Below are 12,577 nucleotides of genomic sequence, written 5' to 3' on the forward strand. Positions count from 1 at the left end.
ATCACACAATATTAGTTCATCCCCACTGCATTCCAGTATTAGAGATTCTAAAACCATCTGCTTGTAATTGACAGAAACAACATCATGCGATTTGCAGTTCATTTTGACAAACACCAGTTTTCCAATATGTTTTGAAAGTAGCTTCCTACCACGATCGCTCACAATGTTCCCAGCTGTGTTAAATACTCTTTCAGAGAACACACTGGAAGGTGGGCAGCTTAAGTTTTTTCCTCCCAGGATTCAAAGGGACTATCTGAGATGATGATTTGTACATTATCATTAAAGTAATCCTAAACCATTCTACTAATACATAGTTTAAATCAGATTGAGACGTGGTAGAGGTGTCAAGATATTTGGGCATTTATTTTAAGTCTGACCAGATTTCATAATAATCTTTCACATTGGTACACTGTGTTGACTCATCATCAGTGTGCCTCTTAGATAAGGTAATTTTTTTCTGGCAGTGGTATTTTTAAGAGAAGCTGAAGCAGGGAATGTGTCATGTGCGACTTGATCTGACAGCTTGCTCACAAGAAGCTATTTGCATCGCTTAAGATTTGTGTCGGTTGGAAAGAAAAAAAACTTAAACCTAGGATCAAGCATAATTGCCAAAATGTAGTGATCCAGTTTGAATATACTGCAAACCCTTGGGTCCTGGCAAAGCGAATAAAGAACTTGATCTACAAAGCCAACAGAATCGCTTACTTTCATATCCTCCTTCAGCTTCTCTAGCTGCTTTACCAGTACTTTGGTTAGGGGTATGACTTGACTCAGGTTAGCAGCGTCTGAACTCACATTTGTTACAATTGCAAAACTTTTGAGTAGCTTGCATAGAACCAAAATAATTCTCCAGTGTGGTGTAGTAAGGTAAACATTTCCGCCCTGTCCCTTTCACATGGCTTGCTGTGCAGGTCTTGGTGGCTTATTGCTATTCCTCTGGTTTATGAAGCATATAAAGTGCGGAATTCCACCCAGTTACTACCGTTTGCCTCATTTGGTGGCATGGCAGATCATATTTTTTACAGCTACTGCAATGTTTCACATGCGGTCACTGAATGCCAAAAATAACCACAAATTTTTATGGGCCACAGACAGCATCTCCTGCACTGACTTCTCATTTTTGAACCACCAAATTTATTGTGCATGCAAAGCATGATATATGTTGAAATTCCTTGCAAACCGTTCTTCCTCTGCTGAGCCACTCTGTCAGTCTCTACATTGGTTGCCTGTTTTTCATCGAATCCAATATAAAATTCTTCTACTAACATACAAGGCCATCAACAAAAGTGCACCAACATACATCGCCTCACTTGTCTCAAAATATCTCCCAACTCGACACCTCTGCTCTGCACAAGATCTGCGTCTCTCTTCCACTCTCATCACATCTTCCCATTCACAGTTACAGGACTTTATTTGGGCAGCACCCACTTTGTGGAATTCCCTCCCTCGCACAGTAAGACTTTCCTCTAGTCTTCAAATCTTCAAGCGTTCTCTGAAAACCCACCTCTTCAGACAAGCTTATAATATTCCTCAACCATCTAAATCTCCCTAGGTTACCCTATTACCACATTCTACACAGCTAACACAAGACAACAACCCTCCGAGCAACACTGCTGTGTGACTGATCACACAGCCCACTAAATACTTTTTATCTTTACTTTCTAGCTGGTCCAATGTGCAATATGATGTAGCACATGCCCTTGTGTTTCAAACTCCCTTTGTCCCATAGATTGTAAGCTTGCAAGCAGGGCCCTCTTACCTCTCTGTCTATATGTATTACCCTGTATTGTTTTATTAATGTTTGTTCCCAATTGTAAAGTGCTACGGAATTTGCTGGCGCTATATAAATAAATGTTGATAATGATGATGATGAAATTCACCCAGTCGTAATGCACACACAGTGCATAATTCAATAAGGAGCGTAACTAGCGGTACGTTGTGTATAATACGCAAAATTACTCTGCACATGCCCAGAACTGGACCGTGCATCATAGAACGCAGCAACCTTCAATTCATCCTTGAGCACAATAGACCCTTAATACAGCCTACAATTTCAGGGGCAGAACAGGTAGAAGAATGGGTATATGCACATGCAATGTACAGTAAGGGCATGCCAAGCTCGAGCGCACACAGCAGCATCTGATTCAAGCTTTTGGCATCTCAAAGGTATGTGATTTTTTTTGTCATATCCCTTGCACCAGCTACAGGTCTAGTCTAAGTGCCAATTACTAGTGATGATGGCTGTGTATGTATGCTAGAACATGTGTTTGCAATCAGGACCAACTGTAAAGAAAATATTTTATGTACAGTAGACATTAAATTTATATTTTTTATTGTTTTGTCATTAATGACTATGTGTCTGATTCATTAAGGAACTTAGGCAAGAAATGTATTACTTAAGTCTGGACAAAATCCTGAGGAAAGGCTTTTCGGGGTGAGCCATATGGTTACATCATTCCTGAGTTCTTCCGACATATTGACACCGGTTTGGTTCTTAGTGAAGCCAGCGCTACAGAGAGTAGCTTGCATGTGAATAGCCTGGCATTGTGTGCTAGCACTACTATTCTAAAAGAATAAGGAGGAGGATGCTAAAGGTGCTGCTGCTGAAGGCGATACACCTACCCAGTGGGCTGTCAGGGGTCATATAGTCTTCCGTTTGACCAGTACCACTTGTCCACATATCTGTAGTTAATTAGATAGTCGGTACAATGACATTTTCTAGGGGTTGAATGACTGTTCAACCTCCAATTACAGCTGAGGAATTGCTATTAAGGAGAAATCGAATCGAGATGGAATTTTGGTAGTGTGGACAAATGATCTGCACTAATTTGATAAAACTGGATCCATTGATGGCATAGATTGAACACACATCTAATGCTAACATAGTTGTCATGGCTTTGGTGATCTGCTGTGCAACAGGATGCTTACTGTCATACTTGGCTCCTCTTGTTACACAGACAATTGTTGTTGTTGTTTTAAACTATACTCAGTTTTCTTGATCCCCTTCTGTTTAGAAGTTTAATCCGCAGCAGCGGCCCCAATGCAAGGATGCCTCTTTGGAATCATAGATTGCATTAGGGGAGTCAGTTTGCATTTGCAAATTGGATGATGGTCTACGAGGTTGATGATGAAGGTGTTGATGGTGAAGAGGTATCTATCCATTTTGCTGGGAGCTCATGCTAGACTGCTTACATGATTTTCCTGGTTTAATAAACAACTTGAATGAACTCACTGCATTTGATGTAACAGGCAGAGGTGCCCAGGTGGTCAACGTCCCTACCTCTACTTATTGTGGCGTCACAAAGGCTACAGATGCCTTGACGACTGTTGTCTAAGCTGGCATAAAAATATTTCCACAAACAAGGTGTTTTTTTCCCTTTTGCCCAGGCTGCCTTACTTGGACTAAATTGACATCATCCTCATTATCTTGTTCAAACATTCATAATTTTCAGATCCATAATTATCATTCCCATCCTGTTGCACATTAGCAACTTCCAAAGTAGCATCCTCAATTTCTATGTCTAAATCATCATTATTACTACTCATCCTCACATTTCCAAATGGCTGAGAAATTTTGGAAGGCGGCTGCTCTATAATTCCAATGTCAGAATGTGAAATGTTAGAATCACACATAGCACAAAGGGACACCCTTAGTCTCTCCTCAAGATTCTGTAAACATCCAATGTGATCTTCAGCCTCAGTGTTCTTTGCATGCACCGATGTGACTATTTTAGAGGTGACATACACTGAGAGCGAGATGGTGAGTTACAAGAAGTTGCATGACCGCATTGGGCACTCTCTTTTGCAATGGGCATTCTTGTAGGTGCAAGAGCAGTAGCAAGACCACCACTAGCTAAAAGTGGCCATGTTCTGAGCCTTTCCTTGCCACTGCGGGTGCTGTATGGAATGTTGGCGATTTTCCTTTTTTTTCTTTTAGACAAATAACCACATTCATCAGTATCTTTTCCCTAAACACTTACCTCAAGAGTTGATGTTTTCTTTGAGAAACTGGTTTATATATAAACTACTTTAATTGAAAATGACATTATTATTCCACTAGGAGTTGTCTTAAAGGTGAAAGCATACTGCATTCCCGAAGCCAGACGGGCTGACGTGAGAAAGGAGATTAGATGTGACTGCGGAATCCGATAGTGAGTGGAACAGCCCTATTGTCCTTGTCCCAAAACCTAATGGGAATATTAAGTTCTGCAATGACTTTAGGCGGTTAAACAGCTTGTCCCAGTTTGATGCCACGTGGAGCTGGTAGTAACTGTTTGACTACTCTTGATCTAACAAAGGCTTATTGACAAGTTCCCCTGACTTCCTCAGCCAAGCCAAAGACCACATTTTCTACCACTGATGGTCTCCTCCAATATAAAGTCCGACCCTATGAGTTTCAAGACACCTTCCAAAGGGCCATGAATAAATTGCTACAACCCAATACAGTTTATGCAGCCACCTATCTAGGTGATGTACTGATTTATACCCCAGACCGGCAGTTCTCAAAATGTGCACCGCGGCTCCCAGGGGTGCCGTGGCACTGTCACAGGGGTGCCATCGCAACAAGGAAATAATAAAAAAAAATACTTACCTCCCTCCTCACTGAATGTCGGGCGTGATGTCATCACACCAGACATATTCAGTAAGAAGCGACAGGAGAGAGGAGGATGCTGGGTCCTGGGCGCCGCGAGATTGGTAAGAAAACAGAAGAAAAGACAGAAGAAATAGAAGAAAGAAGGCCCAGTATGGCAAGTAAAGAAAGGGGAGCAGAAATGGTAATAGGAAACAGCAATGGAGGGGGCAAAGTGAGGATGAAGAAGGGCGCAGAGTGAGAATGAAGGAAGGGGCAGAGTGAGAATGAAGAGGGGCGCAGAGTGCGTAGATGAAGGGGGACACAGAGTGTGTGGAGATGGAGGAGGGCACAGAGTGTGGAGATGAAGTAGGGCACAGAGTGTGGAGATGAAGGAGGGCACAGAGTCTGTGGAGATGGAGGAGGGCACAGAGTCTGTGGAGATGGAGGAGGGCATAGAGTGTGTGGATATGAAGGAGAGCACAGAGTGTGGAGAAGAAGGAGGGCACAGAGTGTGGAGAAGAAGGAGGGCACAGAGTGTGTGGAGATGAAGGAGGGCACAGATTGAGTTAGCTGTAAATTATTCTTTGACAGAAATATAAATTGAAAAAAATATATAAAAATATTCTTTTCCCTTGGTTTTATGTGTATTATTTTTGCATACAACTAAATAAGTATTTATGTCCTGACCTAAATACTTATTACGTTTTTTTGACCCAACTACTTATAAAACAGGACTGCTCGGTAATTATTATGGAGGGGTGCCTTGAAAAAATTATGGAGACTCTAAGGGTGCTACGAACTGCAAAAGTTTGTGAATCACTGGCGCAGACTGTAAGTCACATCTGGCAGCAGGTGCACTATTTTGGATGGTTATAGCAGTAGGGGAGGTTGGCATAGCACTTGTGGCTATCCTCAATTAGACAGTCCCTGCGGCCACATTGAGCCACAGCCCGAGTGATCAGAGACCTGCCTCTGTTCCTGTAAAATTTGGCATTAACGTTATGGATGTGGTGATATGCATCACATATAGCCTGAACATTGAAGGAATGAAAAGGTTTCCAATTACGAAAAATTGATTAATTTCTTCCTGATAGTACCAGGGCTACATGTGTACCATCCACTGCTGATATGCAGAAATTGAGCTATTATAAAACTGTTATCAGCAAAAGGGATTCCTCAAATGTGTAAACTGCTTACTGCACCATAGAAATGACTGTAGTGCCTGTTTTGAGTACCCAGCTGACAGCAGTCTGGGACATGATCCAGATGCACAGAAATGTACCACAGCCAACAGTTTAATCAGCAGATGTATCGCTGTGCAGATTCCGATCATAGGTTCTAGGTCAGTATGCACAATCTGCATAATTACAAGCGGTTGGCTGGTTCAGATATTTGTCATCATCATCCGCTACTTACACCTGCCCCTAACCACCCGCAAATAACACCACCTTTGCAGTCGTATCTCATGCCCCAGTCTGAATCTACATTGCTTATTAGTACACCCTTCCCTGCTCTGTCACACCTCTAGTGAGATCTCTTTACAAAAATGTAATCACATCAATAAATCCCTAATACTGATAAAGTATTATACCTGCATTACCTATTACATTTTAAATGTATGAAACATTTCGGATGGGGTACCTTATAACGATAGTGACAACACCTACTGAAGAAGCCGACATGATTACACTGAAGGTGTAATCCACAACAGGCTGATAACATTGACAGGTTGAATGAAGGAACATCCCAGCAGGCTACAATGACGTAAGTTTCAAGTTCCCCACTGTCATTCTGGCTGTTAAGGCGGTAATTTAAGGAAGCGCTGGCTGTACAATGATGTAGGCCATGGTTGTCCAACCCGCGGCCCAGCATGCCTGTAAATGTGGCCCAGCAGGAGTTTTGGTTGTGGCAAGGGGGCAGCACTGAAAAAAAAAATCCTGAAAAAAAAAAAAAAGAAAATACTTACCTTGCGGTCACGTCATGACGTCATCACACCCGACATCCATTGCGTAGCGCAGCACAGAGGAGTCACCCGTGCGAACTATCAGCAGCAGTGAAAGATTATCCAGTATCTTATTGTTGTTACTCTGAATTTGGACTTTCTGCACCATGCAATTATGAACTAGCTGTGTTCTCTCTATGTATCTAATATAAATATTAAGAGATAATTGTATTTTTAATATTTTAAACCATTTTAAATGTGCAGTGCTGAGTAGGGTGAAAATATCACCCACTGTTACCCTCATCGGAGGCTGCTCCATGAGCCATTTTTCCCGCCACCCTATCTTTAAATCTCTGTAGATTTCTATTAGTCCTCCTGATGCTACCTATATCGGTGACCATTTCAAACTGGTCAATAAAAAAATGATTCATGGGTGCAGAAAGAGAGAGAAAAAAAGTGTTTGGCATTTAATTCCCCGAACCCCACTAAGGGGCAGATGCAGTTAAGTTAAATTGTAGCTGGTAATGGGACTACTGCTTTAATCATGATTCTGCAACAGGTTTCCGAACTCTTACTAACTTCATTTCCAAGTAAGTTTAATATGTTAACTATGTTTTCTATGTTTTTTTTCGATGATCAGCTATCGTTAGTGTTAGTGTATTTTATGTGCGGCTCAAACCAACTCGTCGTCTTCCAATGTGGCCCAGGGAAGCTAAAAGGTTGGACACCCCTGATGTAGGCTTTGTCAAGAGCAATGTACAGCATGTGCCTCCTTAAATTAGCAGTGAATGACCGTGGGAAACTTGAAACTGACGTCATTGTAGCCTGTCAGGATGTTCCTTAGAAGCTGTTTCAAGTGTCCTTTTCAACTTGTCGGTGTTATCACACTGTCGTGGATGACATCATGTCGGCCTCTTTACAGTCGGCGTTGTCAGTATCGTTATACTGACTACCACCGAACATTTCACTATACAAATTCTTACATTTATATTATAAGGTAGAGTTGCTTATTCTTTTTTACCTTGGGAAACAGTGTAGACTTACTGTGCTCCGGTGGTAGTCGGTTTTCAGATTACAATTATTACGACAATAGTTATACCGACCTAAAAATGTCGATTACTACAAGGGCGACATTGAGGAAATACAGACTTACCATAATTCAGACAGACACTATGTCCGACATGCCTGATAGACGACGGCTATAAAGTAGATTGCCGGTTTTAAGGTGGCAATGGGCAGACCCGCCACCTGTACACATTATACAGGCGACGGGTTGTGGCATTGCCGCCTTAAAACCGGCAATCTCACTCTGGCCATTGCAAGTGACAAGACTCTCACTCGCTGCGTTTTGTACAGTCGCAATTTATAGCAGTCGTCTATCAGGCGCGTCGGATATAGTGTCTGTCTGAATTATGGTTAGTCTGTATTTCCTCAATGTCGCCCTTATAGCAATCGCCATTTTTAGGTTGGTATAACTATTGTTGCCATCATTCTAAATCAGGAAAACGTATCCCATCTCTATGCACTGCATTGGGTATAACTGCATAGACAGAATATACTTGTTATATATCCATGGGCAATGAAAATAACTGTCTGATAATGTAAATACATGGATGAGAAGCACAGAAAGCAGTCAGACAAATAAAACAATGTATTAATGCAAGTTGCAGAGAGCATGTACAAAGCCAAAAAATTAGTCATTTGAAGATAGAAAGGTCCCTTAATGTCCAAAACCTTAATGACTTACAGGGATTTTAACGAAAGTAAGCAATGAAGAATGGATGAATATGACTAAGAGGAGGAACATCGCAACTGTGCAATTTTTCCGGTACTACGGTAGAAATCTACGCTCCTTTTCCTTTGCACCTTGAAGATGTTGTGCCACCCGTTTCTGATTTCACTGGAGAAGGCAGATATTCACATAGAAGTAATAAATATGAACCATCCTTATAAGAAACATTTTTTTAAAATGTTTTGCATGTATCGCAGGTTCATTTGGCAAATCGTAAGGCTTTGAGGACAAGATGGACTCAAAACTATGGGGGAAGTTTCAAATATTTATGGGGAAGGGATGGATGATGATGATAAAGGGAATGATGTACTAACTACATTTATAATGTCAGCAATGTCCACTCATTCAGAAATGTTTAACAGATTGGTGAAAAGGGAACTCATGATTCTAAGAGTGAATAGGTTACAACCGGTAAATTAGTTGCATGGTAGGAACTAGAAGGGACCACTGAAAGGTTTGCTATCCAAAAAACTGAAGCCAACATTGGTGACTTATTCATCAGGCACAAAACTGCGGAGGAGCCACGCAAACTTTGGTGGCACTGTGTGTCTCTAGTTATGCAGGTGGGCCTAGATTTTCATTATAGTGTATAATAACACTGTGGTACAAAACGGTACCATTTTGGGGAGGAGTAGAAACTTGCAGCAGCCAAAGGGAGTAGTTGGACAGAGCATGGGTACAGAGTAGACAAATCAGTGTGCCTAGTTTTAGGGTTACAAGACTGGGGTTAACCATAGGCATACTTGCCAACTTCTTCTAGATGGCGTCCGGGAGTTGCCGGGGAAGGTGGGCGTGCGGAGGGGGAATCTGAAAATTGCTTCATTTTGTATCTGCCCCATGTGACACAATGATGAAAACGCGTCATTTTACAGCAGGGGGCAGGGCCAAATGCCGTGATTCCCGGAGAATCGCAGCATTTTGGACCTAATTCTGCCTACTTCACTAGGAAGTGGGCAGATGTGGGAGACTGCCATACATTCCCGGGAGTCCAGGAGCACCCGGAATCCGGGAGTCTCCCGGACAATCCGGGAAATTGGTAAGTATAGGAGGACAGATCCATGGCTGTAGTAGATGTAGGAAAGAAAGAAGCAGGAAACCATCACAGTCAGATTCACAGAGTATATATAAAGTCACCTTGCCAGGGTCTTATACAGCAGAGAAAGTGTTACAAAGTACCTTGAAGAGGTTGGTAGTAGGGCTCAAGCCTCAGTCACGAAGACTGTGAGCAATGATAGTGAGCAATGATGTGTGCCTCTTCCCAGACCAGCTGGGGGAGACAGTGAGGCAGACAGAGCTCCCCATGAAATTGTTCCACCTCCCCCGCAAAACTAGGTACACTTCCAATTTGCCATGTCCTTTACAGTGCACTGGGCCGAAACCAAGGCATTTAGTCCTGTACATTTGTGATCGAGGTCATTTGTGATTCACAATAACTACAGCATTACGTTTATGTTTCTTGATATAAGGCAAGAATTTTTCATAACTTTTACAAGGCTTCACCTATTACATTAATGTTTATATACATTCCAACATATACATATTATATTTCATTCTTATTACACAAAGCTCTAGAGAAACACACACAGTATGAGAGCAAGAGACAGTACACAATAAACCTAGTATTTTATTGGAAGATTGAGGTCTAGTGACGTTTTGTAACTTTTATTATGTAGTGTTGCTGCCATCTACCATTATATATATATATAAATATATATATATTACATACTGTACGCCGGTTTTTTTTCTTATGGGAGACAATTAATCAGTATAAAAGAACAGTTTCAATGGAAGTTATTTAGAATCTCTACAGTGTTCTTAGACATAAGAGCCAGGGTACTCTCCAGTAAAGATATTGGGACATATTAGGTGCATTGCCTGGGATATCCTGCACTATTTCTGGACAGTTGTACCTGTTTGATAACCTGTAATTGAAGTAAACAATTTATAGTTTTATCTGTGTCCATTATTATTCATTCTCTGTATCAATATTTCATGATTGAACAGCTGATCCCAAGCTTAACTGAAACTAAAACATCCACTTCTAATAAGTTGATACAGAAAACTTAAAGAATAAATTATCATTATGGGGATTTTTTTTTAATCTAAGTATGAAGGTTGTATATGGTTCTCTGGTTGATGTAGTAATGTATTTTTGTCAGGAGCCACACCGTTCTTCCTTGCGGTGCCAGCTTGCACTTTCAGGAGATGCTGCCATCTTCCTAGTCTCTGCAGGAGCTAATTGCTGGGCAGCCTGGCTCAACGACTTCCCACTTTCCCGTTACTAATCAAGAACGTTTGCACTGCATGCAGAGGCAGGCCGGGCTAGGTCCTAGAGCTGGTTCCTAATAGGCTCCCTTTATAGGAGAGGGACCCATTCCTCCCTGCCCGTGATAGTGTTCCATGCTGCTCCAACTTTGTTCTTTTGCTTTCTTCAGTCTTAGTTATTGGAACACCCTTGTCCGCTGCCTTTCCTGATCTTGGGCTATGTTTACTGGAACACCCTTGTCCGCTGCCTGTCCTGATCTTGGGCTACGTTTACTGGAACAACCTTGTCCGCTGCCTGTCCTGATCTTGGGCTACGATTACTGGAACAACCTTGTCCGCTGCCTGTCCCGATCTTGGGCTACGTTTACTGGAACACCCTTGTCCGCTGCCTGTCCTGATCTTGGGCTATGTTTACTGGAACACCCTTGTCCGTTGCCTGTCCTGATCTTGGGCTACGTTTACTGGAACACCCTTGTCCGTTGCCTGTCCTGATCTTGGGCTACGTTTACTGGAACACCCTTGTCCGCTGCCTGTCCCGATCTTGGGCTACGTTTACTGGAACACCCTTGTCCGCTGCCTGTCCTGATCTTGGGCTACGTTTACTGGAACACCCTTGTCCGTTGCCTGCCCTGATCTTGGGCTACGTTTACTGGAACACCCTTGTCCGCTGCCTGTCCCGATCTTGGGCTACGTTTACTGGAACACCCTTGTCCGCTGCCTGTCCCGATCTTGGGCTACGTTTACTGGAACACCCTTGTCCGCTGCCTGTCCCGATCTTGTACTACGTTTACTGGAACACCCTTGTCCGCTGCCTGTCCTGATCTTGGGCTACGTTTACTGGAACACCCTTGTCCGTTGCCTGTCCTGATCTTGGGCTACGTTTACTGGAACACCCTTGTCCGCTGCCTGTCCTGATCTTGGACTACGTTTACTGGAACACCCTTGTCCGCTGCCTGTCCTGATCTTGGGCTATGTTTACTGGAACACCCTTGTCCGTTGCCTGTCCTGATCTTGGGCGACGTTTACTGGAACACCCTTGTCCGCCACCAGTTCTGCTCAGTATTGGTTAATTCAGTTTGCTCTTGTTCAGTTGTGGTTCTTTTGCTTCTGTATTCATTAGTCACTGTCTCTTATACTTCCTAGCAAAGCTGAGAATAAGCTACGTTTCTACTACTCAGAGTTAAGGCCTGGTGGAATCCAAGTACCAGCGAGCATATAGCGCTCTATATAAACGATGACTGTTATACGTCAAGACTAGGGGCTTCTCTAATGTCTAGCATTTTCAGTTATCAATTTTTATGCATTTTAACAGTACTGTTTTACCTATAAGAACATCTTTCAAATGCTATAATAAATGGTACTGGTCTTTTAGAGTTATACAACTGAAATGAACAAGAACTATGGGCCCGATTCATTAAGGATCTTAACTTAAGAAACTTCTTATTTCAGTCTCCTGGACAAAACCATGTTACAATGCAAGGGGTGCAAATTAGTATCCTGTTTTGCACATATGTTAAATACTGCCTGTTTTTTCATGTAGCACACAAATATCAACTTTAAGTTTCAGTGTACAAATAAGCTATCAAGTATTTGTGTGCTACATGAGAAAACAGTCAGTTTTAACTTATGTGCAAAACAGAATACTAATTTGCACCCCTTGCATTGTAACATGGTTTTGTCCATGAGACTGAAATAAGAAGTTTCTTAAGTTAAGATCCTTAATAAATCAGGCCATATGATTTTATTATTTACCCCACTGTACCTAACCGGACGTTTGTGCCACCATGAAACAAAGATTCATAACAGTTTTCTCCAATTGTTGTATTAAGTTCACTTGGATAATAGCTACATTAGACGGTGACAAAGAGTAGTCTTAACATATAATGTGAGTGTGTGTGTATATATGTATATATATATATATATATATATATATATATATATATATATACACACACACACACACACACACAAGTTAACCCGTGCATGATACTCATGCATTCTAGTC

At 41.9% G+C, this 12,577-nt stretch overlaps 1 protein-coding gene across 1 annotated transcript in view; it reads right to left on the minus strand.

Moving 5' to 3' along the window:
• LOC142095472 (uncharacterized) overlaps positions 1–12,577 on the minus strand; it is a 148,175-nt gene that overhangs the window by 21,323 nt on the left and 114,275 nt on the right. The gene's annotated exons all lie outside the window — the stretch shown is intronic.

Source organism: Mixophyes fleayi, chromosome 6 (genome assembly GCF_038048845.1).
Source record: "Mixophyes fleayi isolate aMixFle1 chromosome 6, aMixFle1.hap1, whole genome shotgun sequence".
NCBI lineage: Eukaryota > Metazoa > Chordata > Amphibia > Anura > Limnodynastidae > Mixophyes > Mixophyes fleayi.